Source organism: Ambystoma mexicanum (assembly GCF_040938575.1).
Source record: "Ambystoma mexicanum isolate Mex_15411 chromosome 12 unlocalized genomic scaffold, UKY_AmexF1_1 Mex_chr12_unloc.2, whole genome shotgun sequence".
In the NCBI taxonomy this organism is placed as follows: domain Eukaryota; kingdom Metazoa; phylum Chordata; class Amphibia; order Caudata; family Ambystomatidae; genus Ambystoma; species Ambystoma mexicanum.
Window position 1 is genome coordinate 5,151,071 of NW_027182323.1, and position 10,143 is coordinate 5,161,213.

Sequence of the window (10,143 nt, forward strand, 5' to 3'; positions counted from 1 at the left end):
CGCACAGAAAAGAAACCAGCTAAACGTAAATCCGCCTTCTCCCCCGCCCTAAATCACTCCCAGATGTCTCGTCACAATGCCGTGACCAACGGAGAAACTCTTCACCCGACCCCGGATACGCCGGGAGTGACACCTGAAAACAGTAAGAGGGGGTACCTTATCTACGGTACCCCCGGCTATGCAACAAACAAGTCACACTTCCAAAAATGTACTAACTAACTACTAATAACCTCCCCCAAAACGCTAACCTGCAAAACGAAGGCCCAGCTAACTCGGGGAAGGCTCGGGAGCGGGTGACGGGACTGACGACAATCTTCAAGTCCTAACCGTCGCCTGGCTCCCCAACCTCCCCTGAGCCCCTTAAATACTCCGGGAGGCGCTCTGCCTCCCACGGCCACTCGCTGGCCGTGTGCAGCGCCAAAAACTCCCCGGGGGGAAACGCTTCGCGTTCCCCCCGGAGTCCCCCTTTTACAATTGACAGGACACAGTCAGAAACGATCACAATAAGTTCAGAACAAATGATCAGATTTATTTTTTTGATGCAGCAACAACTTCGTAGTTGCAGAGAGCTTAGTGTCCGTCATTAGCAAGCTGGTGCGTCATTAGCAAGCTGGTGCGGGCATTGATGTGGCGGCTAAACTAGCAGGATTTAATCTCAACACATCTGCTCAAATCTAGAAAGGACTATTGATGCACATTTGTAGCAGGCTGAAATGGACATAGATAAAGTGACTAAGGCAGAGGGATTTTAGTTAAAGAAGAGGTTCCATTCTATAGAAACATTGAGGCCTTTTTTGACAGAATCTTAAACAATACAATGTCACGGTCACCTCCACTAAATGGCAGTACAATGTCACGGTCACCTCCACTAAATGGATTTCTGGCTGTCTGCAGTATGAACTGGAACAAGTTTTTATGGCTGTGTTTTATGGCTTTAAAATGGGCTGCCTTGGGCTTGTCATCGACTTTGTTTTTGATACAGGATTTATGTTTGCATATGCCTTGGCGTATTTAACGCTTACATTTCCCTACATATATCAAGCCAGAGGGGCATTTGATTGCATACACTGACCATTTGGTCTTGCAATTGGTAAAAGTGTTGAAGCTCCATGTTTTTCCATTTAAGTCCATATCTTTTGTGAGACCGCACATGTAACAGGTTCCTTATCTGTGAATTCCCTGAACTGGAGTTAGATTCCATAGGGCGGTCTGGGTACTTGCTGGTCGTAGAGGTTACTCATAAGAGTTAACTAGGCGATCCTTAAGGTTTCTGCTGCGTTTGAAGGCAAAGCGTGGTCTTTCTGGTTTGTTTGTTTGGATAGTGTCCCAGTGGCGTAATATTATTTTCCTTAATGGATTTCTGAGAAGGGTGAAGGTGGTCACACAGGTGATTTTGTCAGCAGTTCTTTCTCTGGGAGATGGGAGACGGGCAGGAGTCTTTGTTGGTGTATCTGGCTCTCTTATGCTCAGCGTATATGTCCTGGAACCCTCGTTCTTTCAGACGATCTGCCAGTTTTTTGCTTTCGATTTCATAGTCTGAATGGTCGTAAAGTTGCGTCTAAGCCTTAAAAATTGGCCATATGGCAGTTTAACTTTGAGCCATGCAGGGTGGAAGCTAGAGAAAGCCAGAAGTTGTTTAGATGTGGGCTTCCTGTATAGGGTAAAGGCTAGAGGGTTCTTGTCAGTGTTCTAGATCGTTAAATCTAGAAAAGGAATGCTGGTCTTATAATGTATCGATCATGAATTTGATAGATGGATTCTGTGCATTGAGCCAAACATGAAACACTTGTAAGGTCTTCTCTGTGCCTTTCCATATGATAAAGAAGTCATCTATATATTGATGCTAGCACTGCAGAAGATGCTTGGATGTATTGCTTTCATGGTAGATTGTTTGTTTTTCGAAAGTGTTCATATAAAGGTTGGCCACTTCGGGGGCAAAAGTAGCCCCATAATAGTTCCGTGGCATTGTTGGTAGAATCTATCTTTTATAGATGAAGACGTTTTCCATCAGTGCGAGCCTGGTACACTCGAGAAGAATTGTAGTGGGGGGTTTGATGTTGGTTCTTTGATTTAGGTATGTTTTCAATACATTGATGCACTCTACTTGGGGAATACTAGTGTAGTGGGATTCTACATCGAGTGTGACCAGGAAATCATCTTGTTCGGTTTTGAGTTGACTCAGGATTTTTATCATTGATGTTGTGTCCTGTGTATACGATTGCATTTTACTGATGAAGGGACGTAGAAATATATCGACATAAACAGATAGCGGTTCTAGTATTGAACCTATGCTTGCGACTATAGGTCTTCCAGGTGGAACTAGAACATTTTGATGTATTTTTGGCAATAGATAAAAAGCTGGCAGGATCGGATGTTTCTTAGTCGGCAAGTCCTTCTCGCCGTCATCTATCCAGTCTTCTAGCCAGGCGTGGGACATCAGACGTACAATTTCTGAGAGCAGTCTTGTGGTAGGGTTGCCATTGGTTTTCCTGTAGAATTTGACATCTTGGAGCGGTTTGTTGATCTCATTTTCATATAGTGTTCTGCTCCATAGCACTATACCACTTCATTTGTCAGCAGGTTTAATAAGGAAGTTGTGGTCGCTTGCTAGATTTTTGAGAGCTTGTATTTCTTGTTTAGTCAAATTGTCGGGGTATCTAATTTGTCTGGTGAACATGTGCATGTCTTGCCAAGATTCGATTTTTCAAATGCTAGGATCTCGGGGCAGACCTTTGTAAGCGGATTCAATTCAACACTACAGCTAAGTCAATGCCTAGTCTGGGATGCTGAGGGAAACCCTTATTGATATATTTTTATGTCCAGTTCGTTTACTCTGGATGACAACCCTTATATAACACCCCTCTCTTAGAATCCCCCTGACCCCACTGAGCCAAGAAGTAGGTTTGTTTTGCAAATTAAAAGGTTTATTTGAAAATTAAACAATATATCTATATATCACACTTTTATAAATAAATTGATGTTTGATAGCACACTTGTGAAGATGATAGTGATCAACAATGGATAATGTTACAGTAGTACTCTTTTTGATGGCTTAGAAGTGATATAGAGAGGATAAAGTAGCTGAGAATGCTTTTATGGCTTCAAAGACAATGCAATGATGAATTAAATGCAGTACAGAAAATAAACTTGATATGACTTCAACAAAAGACAATCACTTTTCTTTGACAATTCACCCCCCCTATCTATGCAAGGTAAAGAGATGGGAGGAAAGCACACAGTTCTCAGGAATGCAATCAAATATAATTCAGTTCCCCCCCCTAGCAAGCTTAGAGGAAAACAGGTAGGAGTTTTAAACACAGGCAAAATCCTTTTAAATGTGGTGGCAATGAAGTGAAAAATATACTCATTGCTTTTAATTCCCTATAGGAGGTTCAGGGTGAGTGAGAGATACTTTAATTCAGGATCACTTTAGCAATGCTTTATGAATGATTGTCAGGTTGCACACGAATTTCAGCAAGGACAAATATTTTTACACGTGGCTGAAATTAAGCAAAATGTCAAATCGCGGCAAATTTAGTTGCGTGCGTCGAGCGCAATTACGGAGGCAGTATAAGGAGTAGGAAGTCGGTTCTAGGCTCGTTGGAAAGCTTAGAATCTTAGCTTTAAGATGACAGTTACAACTCGCTCCTAGGTTCCGGAGATACGGCCGATTTAGTAAAGGTAGTTTTGAATGACAGATGACAGTTTTCAGTTTTAAAGATGACAGAATGACACGATTCTAGGAGGCAGTTCTAATAGGCTAAAATAGTTTGGATTAGATTATTTTAAACTAAGAGATTGGTTTTGGCACAGTGCTAGCTGGGTACTCACACTAGATTTTGGACAGGAATGCGACTTCGTCACAGATCGGGTCAGGATTGGCTGGACTTCTGCTAGCAGTTCTTCACAGCGATCTGGTCTCCGGTTCTGCTAGCGGTTCCGGATACAGCAGTCTCTGGTTCTGCGGGTCTGGATCAAGTGGATTCTTAGCAAGCAGCAAACCGCACAGCCCGGCGGTTGAATAGTTGGCAAATGATTTTTGAGGCCTGCTGAAGCTAACTCAGCTTGTGGGTTAGCCTCTCTGCTACAAGTTCTGAAGTAAAGTTCTGGATGCCTGGAGTTCTGGATTTGAAGTCCGGAGTCTCCCGGCAAAGCGTCCCGCAAGAAAGTGGAAAGTGAATGTCTCTACCTGGATTTCAATGTTCCTTTTATGTGTTTTGAAAATGGGTGTGTGCCTGGGCCTAGCTAAGCCTGCCCCTCTCACTTATCATTGGCCAAGCTTTCCTCTCTCCCATGATTGGGGGAAGGAAATGGAGTGTCAGAGTGATGCTGTAGGTTTTATGGTCAGAGGAACCTCCCCTTGTCAAATTGCACACATCTATTTCTGATCCAAACACATATTTATCTATGTACCATTTTTCTAATATTATAGGTCCAGTTAACATATTTTCTGTAGCACCAAACCATCCGATCCCTGTCTTTGTACGATGTTGTGTCCACTTATGACAGAATTCTCCCCTTTTCATCCATATAACGACCTCTAAACCTTTCCAGATTTTACACAAATGTGCACCAGGGATATGGGTTTCAGATGATAAAGTGTCAGATTTTTAACATGCATACATTTGGAGTAACAACCTTTTTTCCGCTACTATCCCCAAGAACACAACACAACACAGGGTCCTAACACCTCTTAAAATGTGCATGGAAAAATCACAAGAATGATGATGTTATTTATATAATTTTTACAAGTCCGCACTATGAATTATCCATCTTTTTAAAATCATGCTCTGGCCCCAAAGGGGTGTGGTTTTCCAAAGCACATGGTGGAATTTCTGGTTTACCCACTTCCCCCAAGCTCAGCTTGCTCTCACAGGCACTGCCCCTCCCAGTTTCTCCCAAGAGGAAGCCATTTTACGACCCCCCCAATATAACATTTGCCTGAGCCAGGGACAGTGCTTTTAGTTTCCTGTAGTCCCCAGGTGCCACTCCCATAATTCAATCAGGTGTCATCTCCTTTTGGCAGGGGCAGCAGGATGCAGCCAGGCCTGGGAACACAGCTGCTGAATTCCCTCTCCTGTCGGGGGTAGTTGTCAGGCAGAATCCAGTTTCATTAAGCCAGGCTTCAGCTAAATGTCACTTTTGTTCCCAGTTTTTCTTCATTCAAATCAAGCTTACAATTTTCACACATGCAGCTAGAATGCCGATTCTAAGTTCAAAACTATGACATTTAACAGTTGCAAACTATGTGACACTCAAAAGTAGGTCACTCATTTAATTTAAACATTTCGATTTTAGTGGTTTTAAATCCAATTTCAGTTAAGCTGCTGACATTCACAGCTCAGCCAGTTTTGTTATGAACATGGTTTTGGGCTCTTTCTCTTTCCAGATTTAGTATGCACGCAAGAATACATTCTGCCAAATGTCTGCTGGTGTTCATTGAGATTTTTGAATATCTTGTGATGTTTAAAATAGGCATTTTGAGCTGGCATTCAGGGAAACAAAGGTGATTTTAAAGCGCTTTTTTTTAGCCAACCGGCACTGCTGTTTTTCCTTTGGCACACTGACTCATGGCACTCCTGGCCCATCATGCTTGCACTGGTGGGTGGTAGGTTAGGCAACCATTTTGGTGTGTGCACAAACTGCGCGGTTTTCCTGGATTCTGGTGCAAATGTGGGCTTTTCCGCCCTCTTGGATTTCCTAAGCCCACAACACCAAATGTTGCAGCATAATAGTCCAAACGTGGGTCAGGACACCCAACACCATGGAGGTGAGGGGCATGAAAGTAGAGGGTGGCTTAAGACCAGTGGATATCGGCTGTTCTCTTTCTGCTGATTGTCGGAAAAGGTATTTAAGCCAAATTAACCTGAAGAATTTCCTAAATTCTACTTCAGTGTTAAATCTGTCCGCATTTGTGCTTGGAATGAAATTTAGGTCTTTACTAAGGATACTAATGTCATCACCCGAGAGGATGTGGCTGCTTAGATTGAATATTGGTATCGCCACGTCTGTGGAGGTGGCGGGATTCACGGTCTCGTTCGCATTCAGTGTGGTCCCTGCTGTCTGGGACTGCCTCTTTGTCCCCTCCCTTGAAAAAACTGGGGTTGTCCTTGTTTGGATGTCGACGCTTCGGTTGAGCTGTTTGGAAAGGTGACACATTTTCTCAGAAAGCGACTGTATCTGCCGGAGGTGGAGGTTAAGTGGTTATAGAACCCTGGGACTAAGTATGGATAGGTCTTCTCTTCCATATAGTTTTTGATGCCATTTTTGAATTTCCAGAGCTTTTTATCTATTGTGAATTGTCGAAATTTGTTGATCTTCAGTTTTCTCCAATTGTGTCTTGATGTCGGGTATTAGTCTTTTTTTAAAAAGAATTATTCCAGCGCATCTAGTTCTTCTTTCTGTGATTGTTTCTTCTTCGGCTGTTTCTATTACTAATAACACATGGTTTACATGTGGCACAAAGCTGGTTTGCTAAGTTATATACCATTGTCCAAAATGATTGCAATTTCTTAACAGAAAATATACATATATATATATATATATATATATATCTAATATCAAAAATGGGGGGAAAATGTCATGTTCTCATTGTATAGGTAATTGGGGGAGAATACATGAGGTAAGAGAAAAACATAAATATTAAGACAATATAGGGGAGAAAAGAGAAATATATTTACAAATTATGCAGTGGAGCATTCCTGCGTCATCCTTAATGAACTTTCCTTACTAAAAAGAAGCTGTGCATCTGCACTACCCAGTAAGTCATGCATAAATGGGCTGGTGGTAATATGGTTGGTACCATAGGATTACCGCTTCATTAATATGACCGATTCCTTTCTCATTTGAGTGCTGCATGCGATTTCCACTCAATCTTTATTCAAATTACCCACGTGTGTATTTATTTATTCATGCATAATGTGAATCGCACTGATTTGTCATTTCTTCTATTAGAGGTGTTATCTCCTTCAATCATATGTATAGTCTACTCACCCTATTTATTTCTTTGCATTCAATAAAGCAGGCACGAAACGTCCTAAATATCAATATCATCTTTACTTTTGTAATCTTGGTTTACTATTAGAGTTGGATTGTCACAATTTTTAAGTGATAGTTTTATAATTCCAGGCCTCCACTTGATGCTTATCAAGTCTCATCAGCATGATAACCTAGATTCTTGTAATCCAATGTATCTGCTTCTTCGTTTATCAGACTTCTGTCTCTAAAGATGCATGTTATTTATCAGCCCCTGGCTCCATCTGGTAAACATATATAAATGCCCCATTAGATATTTAAATAGTCCCTGAATTAAAGGATAAAAATCTCTCTCTATATCTATATCTATATATATATATATATATCTTTTTTTTTTTTTTTTTTCTGGACTGGGTGTCCAGTCAGGAATCACCCGCGAGCAAAACATTCCGCATGCAAACGCGACCAACATTTTGTTTTTTGTGAATATTGGTGTGATGACGTCATCACGGCTCCCTCCCTGGTACTCAGTTTCCTATGCTTGTCCTCTCTAATCTGTTACTTTTTTATAAACAAATATTATGGAATTATTCTTGACCCGAGTGATAAGGCTAGACAAAATACTGTTTTACAATAGAAATGACACTAATAATTTTCTCAATTGCTCCAAACTAGTAGTCCTTGTCCAACAACGTTATTACAATCCTAACGTTGTAGTGTCTGCTTGCCTGTTTAAATTAAATGATTTATAATGATCCATGAATAGGGTGTCATATGCCTGGAACTGAAGCACATATACACCTAATTACCTGACGATCTCCGTCAAATCTTTTCCATAATGTTATGTTAAAGGTATTGCGCACCGTCACCAACAGAGTTGGTCCCCAGGTGGATCTGTAAACTAGGTGGTGGGTTAGTAGGGTGAAGAGAGCGTAGGAAAACGAGGTGTTTCCTGTTTGCAGCTTCAGTTCGGTTTTCACCGTGCGCTGAGCTTGGGTGTGAATATCGGATCGATGCAAGTCCTCGTGTGCTGTTGGTGCGACTTATGTGTTGATTGTTGCTGCAGTGTGGTGAAGTGTGTGCGGTTTGCTGTGCCAGAAGTGGTTGTGTGGGGATAAATTATTCTCTAGTAGGTGCAAGTCCAATGATGTGGCATTGTTTTCTAACTCTGTCGGTGTATGGCTAATTTCCATCAAGTGGTGTTGAACTTGTGAAAAGTAGTATATTAGTCAAATGTAGGTATCGGTTACACAAGCGTGTTTGTGTTTTGAGCTCATATCTATAACGATACTCCCTGGTGGTCCAAATGCACAGCTTGACTATCACAAGATGTTGGATCGAACCTCTTGCCAATGCACAATTTGGAGACATAATTAACGTATGTAGTATGGCCTGAAATTGTTCGTCATATGATTAAGCCAACACCTGATATATATTGTTAATTGTAATTACATCATAAATATCAAATATTAGTATATATTGTATACAACTATAAATCATACATTGCTGATGCATTGTTCTCTTTGCCATAAGAGTGCAGGTAACACATTTATATAAGTACACTTTTGTTTAACAATTCCTTATAAAACACATTCCTCATGTTACATTTCAAAACAACGGTGGTACATTGCAATCGCATCTACAAGTCATTCTTGATTCCACCTGCCTAAGGAGCAACTTCTGATCGCCCCCTCAGCTACCACGTTTCACCTTTTGTAATCCACTTAATTTGTCTGTTTTATCTCCTCATTGGTGTAACTCTCGCCAATGACTGGCTAATGGCAATCTATTGTTTTAGGACTTGACATGTGTTCCGTAATTCGAATACGTAGTTCACGTATAGTACTGCCAACGTAAATCTTTTGGCAAATGGAAATGATCGCACATACCACATATTTTGTGCAACGGTTTATTTCATTTGTCACAATCCAGAACCGCAGACCTGCGCAAGAACCCCTGCTTCGGTGTTCTCAACCAGTCCCATCCTATTCTAGTGTCTTGATTAGGTCTTGAATGAAGGGCTCACTATGTTTCATAGTAGGTGCTCGTGTAAATCTGGGTTTATCTTCTATAATAGATTGTGTACCATTTTGAAGACATCTTGATTGTATTTGGAGTATTTAGTAATGCTATTCACCCTTTGTTTAGCAACATTATCTTTTCTGGTAGGGTTCAGCATTGTCTTGCTTTTTATTAAAATGACTGTTGTGTGCCCTTGCGATACAGTCCCTCAAATAACCTCTTTCCCAAAATCTATTAGAAAGATCATTCTTGCTTATATCTAAGTTTCATCACTGCAATGCCTACGTGCCCTATAAAAGTTCCCAAAACAGGTATGTTGGTGACAGTAGATTTCTTGTGGAAACGTGTATCATACAGAGTTAAGTTTACATCAGTAAACTTCCTATAGGTTCTGGTCTCTACTTTGCCTTTGCCATAGGTTTAGCCCCTACACTGTTATTTGGAGGGGCAGTGGCGGATCATTTGCATCTCCACTCCTGGCTAAGCCGGTCTATCAGCCTCCACAGAATTTTGAGGCTGGCCCCACCGCAGTTGTTTCCCATAAACTGAAAGCTTGTTTTCATTTCTATTGGTAACCCGTCCTACCTGAAATTATACCAGAGTGAATGGGTTGTTTTGATATATTATCGATTTGAAAAATGTGCACTCCACTCTCTCTATGCCTTGAGTGACTTCCTAATGCCTAATCCCCCTCTCCTATCGTGAGGTGGGGGCTGGGGGGGGTTTAGATTCTATTAAAGACACATTATGCATTATCTTCTTTATTTACTCGTCAAGCAGAAGCGTAAAAAAGAACATTAAAAAAAGTCATGTGTAACGTTTGCAGTCCGATGAGACCAATCTGCAATGGAAGCGCCTTAAGGAGCTAGTGTTGTGACCTACCCCCCCAGAACAGCCAGTCCCAGAAGGACTCAGCAATAAAAGTTCCTACAAAGTCATTCTTTCTCTTCTTCAGCGCTCGAAAACAACTGGAATTCCCCATTATAACATCCTCAGGAGGGCATCTCCTGTAAGAACTCCTCCCATCTCATCTGCCGTTAACTGAAAACAGGAAAATAAAAGTGTGGGAGTTTCAAAGGCTACAAAAAGTTTTATTGTCTTAACCTCCCACAAGTCGGTGTACATTAGTACTGTGGGGTTTTCTTA